Raw genomic sequence first — 8944 nt, forward strand, 5'->3', positions numbered from 1 at the left:
TATCTGAAGATTTCACCCATGAAAGGGGTTAAGAGATTTAGGAAGAAGGGGAAACTTAATCCCCGCTATGTTGACCCTTATAGAATTTTGAGTCATGTTGGGAAAGTATCTTCTGAGCTTGACTTGCCCGCAGACTTGTCAACAGTTTGTCCTGTATTCCACACTCTATGCTTAAGAAGAGTATCGGTGACTCCACCGTTGTAGCTCCTTTAGAAAGCTCATATATTCAGAAAAACCTATCATATGAAGAGATTCAGTTGACCTTTTAGATCGTCACATCCGTAGACTAACAAAGAAAGAAGTTCCCCTGGTAAAAAATCTTTGATGAAATCAGTCTATTGAGGGCGCTACTTGGGAAGCCAAAATAGATATGCGAGCCAAGTACCCTTACCTTTTCTTCACAAACTTAGATCCAGCCGAAGGTAATGCTCTCCCTTAATATAGTTCCTTTTTAATTAGATGTTCATCTATATAGATGTACCCATATAAGTTCATCCACTCTCAGAATTACTTAGAAGCTCAGAATGATTTAGATTTAGTTATTCAGTTTGTTTCAGTTGTGCATGCTATCTTATATTCTCAAATTCCTTAAAAATTTCAGCTTAACTAGCCGCATTTGATGATGAAAATTTCCAACGGGGAGATATTGTAATCCCCCGTACCTTTTCAAGCTAGATTTCGTCCCTAGAATGTAAAGGGATAACTCCTAGATGGATGATTTTTATTTTTTGTGGTATTCTCTAGATTTGAAATTTCAATGACGTAGGAAATTGAATTGTCTTTCCAACGATATAAGGTCACCTAAATCTGATAACCGGGTAAGAAGTTATGTGTATTTTATATTTCGATCATAAAACATCGTCATTTGGACCCTTAGAGCATCGTGGAGCAGAGTAAATTCCCAATTGCAATTTTCAAGTGGCCCTCTATGATATTGACACATTATACAGAGGGCAACATTCATATTGGTCAATTACCAGAGGTCCAGCGCGATAATGGCGCATCGCACCATGTGCCAAAATAGCATTGTAAAGGGGCACCGTGATGACCCCGCATCACGTAGTTTGACCAGTTCCCAGTTAGCATTTTCCAGTGTCTTAGTGCGATTGTGGCGCGTCGCACCAAGGACAAATATCGAGATTTTTGAGTCATTTTCCTATTCTAATTTAGAGTTTAATAGGGTCATTCTGGTCAATCCCCAGGTCTCCAACTCCACCCAAAACACTTCACTAACTAAATGCTAAGGGACTTTATGCTTATTTCATTACTTTTCTCTCAAAAGAAAACCCTATTTTATCAACTTCCTCCCCAAAAAATCCAAAATTCCCCCATTAATCTTCCTAGGATATTCAAGATTTAGAATTCTCAATACAAGAGCACTAAGAAGCCATCTCCAAAACATCAATAAGAATCCAAGATTCGAGTTCCTCATCGAAGATCATCAATTTAGGTATGTGGGGTTTGAACAAGGATAATTCTTTCATCCTTGTGCCCAAAATTTTATTTTAAATATAAATTTACTGTAAATTATATGATTTTCTATGAATTTCAAGTTAGGGTTTATGCCCATTATCATTATTTACAAGATTATGATATTTCACATGATTTAAAAGTTGAATTACATGATTATGATTATACTTCCATGCATAGTGATGAAATTTCCAGATTTTAAGATGACTTTGAATGTTTGCATTATCAAGTATGAATTTTGAGATGTTTTAACATGAGTTTGATGCTTGGGTCATTGGTGTTTGGGTCTTTGATGCTTGGGTCATTAGATCCCAATTAGAGAATGTTTCTTCAAGATTGTTTGTGCTATAAGCACCCCATGACTACATTATTTTCAGATTTTAGATAAAGATTTGACCTTTTGGGTCCTAAGCTAAGATAACGAATCCTCTTTGTTCATATGACTTGAGATTTAAAGAAAAGAAAAGAGCATAATTGGTTTTTTTACAAACCTTTGTGCTAATTTTAAGGTGGATTTCCTAAAGTTCTGAGCGTAAGTATGGTTGTAGTATTTAGCACCGAGTTGGGTATTATTCTAAGGTCTCATGCCCCATAACTACGTGCGACCGTATAACTAAGATTATTCCCACTTCTACGAGGATGACTAAGATAGTGAGGACTTAAGGTTCTATTCTGATGGAAAGTGTAGAACAACTCTCCCGAACGTGGGCAAGACGTTGGACTCCATGTCAGCACCGATCGTTTACGTCGGTTAGAAGAAACTCCTTGAGTCCCAAAGTCTCTAAGTCCCAAAGCTTCTAAATTTCAAAAGAAAAGAATTATAGAAAAGCTTTTATAAGACTAAGTGTATTGACATGACCCACTAGGCTTACAAGTTTGATTCGTTATACATGATTTTTCATATATCGATGTTTTGGATAATCAAGCTTATGTGAGTCATATACATCCATATGCATTTACTTTCTAATATTAATGATGTTTACTTATACATTACAACCCCATATACTTAGTACATCCTGAAAGTACTGATCCACATATACTGTTATCTGCTACATTGTCTTATAATGTAGGTTCAGGTGCTCAGTATCAACAGCATGAGTAGTTCGAGCATCTTTATGTACGCTCCCACAATTGGTGAGTCCTTATGATTTGAGGGCCTACTTCTTCAGATTTCCAGCATTTATAGTATTTGAGTTATCATTTTAAATTTAGTCCGACTCAATTGGGGGTCTATCCCAATGACTATCTAGTTCTTTATGTGTAGTAGAGGCTTGTCAGACTACGAGCTTAATTACAAACTTTAAATATTTGTTGTTCAGACATTATCTATAGTTTATTCGGTTTTGTTTTTTGTAAAATACAGTATTATTTCTTGATTAGATTATCTTGAATAAGGTTCAGACTTAGTAGTAGTCTTAAAGGGTTAGCTTGAGGCTACTTGTAGCCTTGATCATCGTATGACATCCCGGGATCAGATTTTGGGGCATTATAGATGAATACTAAGACTAGCCAAAAAGTGAATATCCTTCACCACCATCTGCTTATCCTTATCCATATGAGCTAAATTCCCCATGGATAACTTGCTAAGAACATCAATAACTATGTTTGCTTTACCTGGATGGTAGTGGAGACTCATATCGTAGTCCTTCAACAACTCAAGCTGTCTCTTTTGCTTGAGATTAAACTCTGTCTAAGCAAACACATACTGAAGTCTCTTATGATCAGAAAAGATATCAACATAAACCCCATAATAGTGGGGCCAAATCTTCAATGCAAATACCACCGCTAACAACTCTCAGTTTTGAGTAGGGTAGTTCTTCTTATGAACCTTCAACCACCTAGAAGCATAGGACACCAACGTACCTATTGCATAAACACACAACTAAGACCAACACGAGAAGCATCACAATACACTACAAAGCCATTATTACTCTCGGGCAGGGTCAAAATCGGAGTTGAAGTCAACTTATCCTTTAACTTCTCAAAACTATCCTCACATGCATCCGACCAAAAGAACATGAATTTATTCTGGGTCAACATAGTCAATGGGGAATCTGCAGTCGAAAAACTCTCCACAAATCTCCAATAGTAACTGACTAAACCTAAGAAACTCTGAATGTCAGTTGGAGTCAACTTCCTAACCACCGTAACCTTTTATGGATCCACCATGATATCTTCACTAGAGATAACATGACTAAGAAAAGTCACAGCCTTCAACCAAAACTCATATTTAGAGAACTTAACATACAAACAATGATCTTTAAAAGTCTGCAAACATCGTACGAAGGTGATCGACCTGATTAGCCACATCCTTAGATTAGACCAAGATGTCCTTAATGAAAATAAAGACAAACAAATCCAGAAATGGATGGAAGACCTTATTCATCAAATTAATGAATGCCATCGGGGCGTTGGTCAATCCAAAAGACATAACTATAAACTCATAGTGACTGCACCAGGTCCTAAAGAAAGTCTTAGGGATATCCACTTCCCTAATATTAAGCTGATGATAAACCGACATAAGATCAATCTTAGAGAAATATTTGCACCTTGAAGTTGAAAAAACAAATCATCGATCCTAGGAAAAAGATACTTATTCTTTAATAGTAACCTTATTCTGCTAACGATAATTAATGCACATTCGAAGGGAACAACACAGGAGCACCCCAAGGAGACACACTAGGATAAATGAAACCTTTATCTGGGAGATCGATTAATTGCTTCTTAAAATTCTTCAACTCAACCAAAGACTTTATATAAGGAGGGACAGAGATAGGAAAAGTGTCCCAAATAAGAGCAATCCTAAAATGTATTTCCCTATCAGGAGGAATACTAGGAAGATCATCAGGGAACACCTTGGGAAACTCATTTCTCACTGGAACGAATTCTAGAGAAGGACCTTCTATGTTAGAATCCTTAACCCAAACCAAATGATACAAACACCCTTTTGAAATTAACTTTGGTCTCTAAGATATGAGTTTAATCTACCCTTAAGCACTAATGAATCCCTTCCCCATACAATAACCAACTCATTAGGGAATTTAAACATGACACTATGGGTCCAACAATCAATAGAAATATAGCACAAACATAACTAATCTATCACCAATATGACATCAAAGTCAACCATATTGAACTATCAAATCTATAAATAATTCTTTACCACCAATAACTACCGCATACTCCTTATAGACTCTTTTAGCAACCATAGAGTCTCCTATTGGGGTAGAAATAGAAAAAAGGATTATAAATAAGATCAGGACCAAAACCAAAATGCACAGCCACAAATTAGGCCACACAAGAAAGAAAGGACCCCGGAGCAAGTAAATAATACACATCATGGGAGAATAGTCTTAACATACCAATAACAATATTGGGGGATGCCTCAGCATCTTGAAAAGATACAAGAGCTTCTAACCGATTTTTGCTAGTGTCAGCATCAGAAGCAGAAATAGGTATAGAAGCAGCACCCTTTGGTGCAGGAGCAGATGAAGAGCCAATAGGAACCTTGTTAGCCCCAGATGCCATTCTAACATGACAATCATACTATATTAGGTTAATTTGACCACAATGAAATATATGCTCTTCCCTTTCTCATAGAACCCATGGTGTGACCGCTCACAAAATATATAAAGAGGGTGAGATGGAGCTGATTGAGCCCCACTAAACTGAGAACTATCCAAGGAGAAAGAATCCGAACTCCCCCACTTCTTCCTTGGCAAATTACAACATTCTCTACAACTTTGCTCAGAAGACCAAAATTCCTTCTTTTGCCTGTCACTAAACTCAGCATGTTTTTTCTTCTCTTCCTCTACATATTGCATATACCCAACCAATCTAGAGATATCTATGTGTTTGATCAACAAAGACACCTTACTCTCCAAAATCAATTAACAAGACAACCCCAAAGAAAACTTACATATTCTATCCCTTATTCTAGAAACCATCTCCAGAGCATATCAAAAGAATTGGTGAAACTTCAAGGCATACTCTTTTACAGAAATCTTACCTTACCTCAAATTAACAAACTCCTCTTCCTTTACTTCCCTCAATTCTTGAGGAAAAAAGAGGTTCAGAAATGCATTAGAAAAAATTTCCAACAAAGATGACTCATCAAAATCACCCCTTGCTGATACCATTCTTCAACCATTGGTATGCCACTTTCTTTAGCTGTTTAAGTGAAAACTCCACCCCTTCCACATTTAAGGCATACATAATTCTAAAAATATTTTCCATTACATCCTGAAAACCATGAGGATCTTCTTCTACCTTAACACTATTAAAATTCAAAGGACTCAACCTTATTAACTGTCCAACACTTGTGGCTTCAAAAGATAGAGTAACAGATACACCACGCTCTGCCTTAGAAGGTACTAACTAAACAATCATATGAATTAATTGATGAAACTCAGTATTTATCTCGTCAGCCTAAGGAGAAGAAAGAGAACTAGAGAGAATCAGTAGAACTCCAATACCATCAGGAACTAGAACCCCATATCGGGCATGGATCCCATAAGTAAAGTATGTCCGATCAACATAATTCCTAATTGGGATAGAGAAGTTTCGATGAGCTTCATTAAGAAGGTATGATCTGAAAACATGTAAATGAAATCACAAGAATCCTAGACCTTAGACTCTATAGCTCGAATAAGACAAAAGAAAATAAAACTTTCCTAAATTCCATGAAGCGTTCCTCTTATAAGTGTGATGTGCTACATACCCATAAAAGAGACTCTACCCAACACGAATTTATGGACACCCAACTATCTATGAACTTAGGCTCTAATAACAACTTGGCACGACCCAGATCAAGGCCTTATCATACTGAGCATCTCAAACCCAACAGGGACTAGAGATCTCCTCACCACTCAATCCAACCAACCATCACATGCCCTGAGTTGGATAAGTTCCGAACATATATCAAGATAAGATCATTTAAAAGACAAGACTTTGGGATAGGTCTAATGTCATGACCAACTCAAGCAAGTCCAACCATCAAAGCCAATACCTAACCAACAACCATAACAAGATAAAAGAAAAAACCAAGTTCATTGCCACGCTATATCCAAGTCCACAATTTTTCCATACAAAGCCTCTAAAAACTTCTAAAAGTATCCAGTCGTGTCATGCCCCTAACCATATCCAAAAATCCAATTTCTAAGTCTAAATCAATAAAGACATAAGAGAAATGTGAACAAGAAATGAAGCCTTTCAAAGTATGGAAACTAACCACTTTAAGTCACCAAAAGTTTATCCCAAGTCCAATCGCTGAGTAGGAGGTGTAGTATGACTAACACCTGCATCAAATGGGGATACAACATCAAAGATGATTAGCAGAGGGAACTTTAGCATGTAACTCAAGGATAAAGATAAATAGTTAAAAAAAAATCATCCAATACACATAACCAATAATATATATATATATATATATACATATATTATATACTATATTGGGGTAGGGAATAAGATTAGCATAAACTTAAAAATCATTAACCTGGCCTGTGTAGCATAATCACCGTAGGAAAAAATATCCTCGGGCTATATGTTCCCAGCTCTTCCCTAGTTTGAAGAGCGTCAGTGTATGTAGCCACACAATACAGAGAATATCCATAATTGTATTTGCCTATATAAGGGGACTCAAACCTCCTGGCATAATCAAGTTAACTTAAGAACCAATAGAAGTGTAAAAGGGACCTGAACCTCCCATGCATATATTCATTCAGGGGACTCGAACCATTCTGTCACAAGACACCCGTACCGGCTAACATGGTTTCTAATGTTTGTCCTTTGAACTCCACTTTCACAATCCTACTACACATCCTATTTTAAAGCTCATTTTAAAACCACTATTTTACATAAACAAGTATTAAGACAATTACCTAAACAAAGGCACTTTGTTGGTATCTTTCTACCAACACTACTTGCAAGCGTACAATATGCCATTATCAGTATCAATCAAACATTCATTTCTTAGACTTTGGGACTCGAACCCATTATCTAACAAAGACACTTGTTCAATTAAAATTTTAGGGACTCAAACTTATTGCTTAACAAAGGCATAAATCAATTTAAGATTTAGGGACTCAAACCCATTTAACAATTTAAACTACCAAGGTTACCATTTAAATATTACATGGCCAAAAATTACTTCACAAACCATTTACCAACCATTCATATTCATTAGACCAAGCCTTAGTTCAAAGCACCATTGTTATATGTATATTTCCTTCTCTTAGATATTTTCACAAACACTTAGAGGGAATGCTATTATCCAGATGAAAATCAAGGTAGAAACCATAATGTTTAGGGTAGCCTATGACCCATTTATTAAAACCCACAATTACCAAGCTCCCACATTTGTAAACCATTACAAAAACATGTATAAACAATGTTAAACCAAGAGTAAACAATACTCAACCACAACAAACAAAAACCTCAATATTAAATATCAAAACCCCAATTAATGATTCATACACAATGTTTAAAACATATGATATTTGAGAACTAATAATGAGGGAAGAGATACATGACTTATACAAGAAGATTCATGGAAGGAACTTGACCCTTGAGCCTCTAGATGAACACTTGTAGAAACCCTATCCCCAATCTTAAAGAGAGAGTTTAGAGAGTGATTTTGGTATGTATAATCTTCTAATATTATGTTATGAGAAGCTACAACAAGTTATAAGACATGGGTAGTTAAGGGTTTTGGGATAGGAAATGTCTAAAATGTCCCAATCTTAAGAGCTAAAATCTTTCTCATAGGAGGGTATGACCCATCCCCTTGATTTGTATCCTAGGGTACAAGTGGTACCCTTACTAAAACCCTAAACCTCTCCTTAGACCCCCATACTAATCAATATGTAAACATATAAGGCCGAGTCATAGCTTAACGTACGTGTGTTATCCATTGAGTTGTACCTTGGTCAGAATAATCTAGACCATGCTTAAAGCATCATACCACTTAGAAACATAGTCATACCTAGGGTAGAAACCAACCTAAACATACTTTCTAACATATGATAGATTGAGTACTAACTGTATATTACCTTATGACAAGTTTGCTCAAACCGTACCTTGTCCAGAAACATAAACTTAGGGAATTTCTAAGAGTCCAAAGCCAAGGTGTTTCATTAGTAGGATTTCCTTAGTTGGGCTAGTATAGTAATCTTAAAATCGTAATTTGGGTAGAATTATGATAAATTCCATGTTTCTAGACAAAGTTTCTATCTTATTATTGGTTGGGGTTTACTTGCCATCTAGAAGCTTATATAGATACCTCTTCCTAGTTGAGGCATAGTTTTCCTCATCTTGGAGATTGATATTATAAGTGGGATAGTCCGACCCACTAAGGACAAGACTAGTATTAGCCTTAGGGATTTAATTGTGGATTCCAGGCTTAGTTGTGACTGTTGAGCCTTTAGAATAAGCTTACTATGTGGCTTGGTGAATTGTATAGTATTTTCCACAAATA

The sequence above is a fragment of the Capsicum annuum genome, chromosome 4, assembly GCF_002878395.1.
Source record: "Capsicum annuum cultivar UCD-10X-F1 chromosome 4, UCD10Xv1.1, whole genome shotgun sequence".
Classification (NCBI taxonomy): domain Eukaryota; kingdom Viridiplantae; phylum Streptophyta; class Magnoliopsida; order Solanales; family Solanaceae; genus Capsicum; species Capsicum annuum.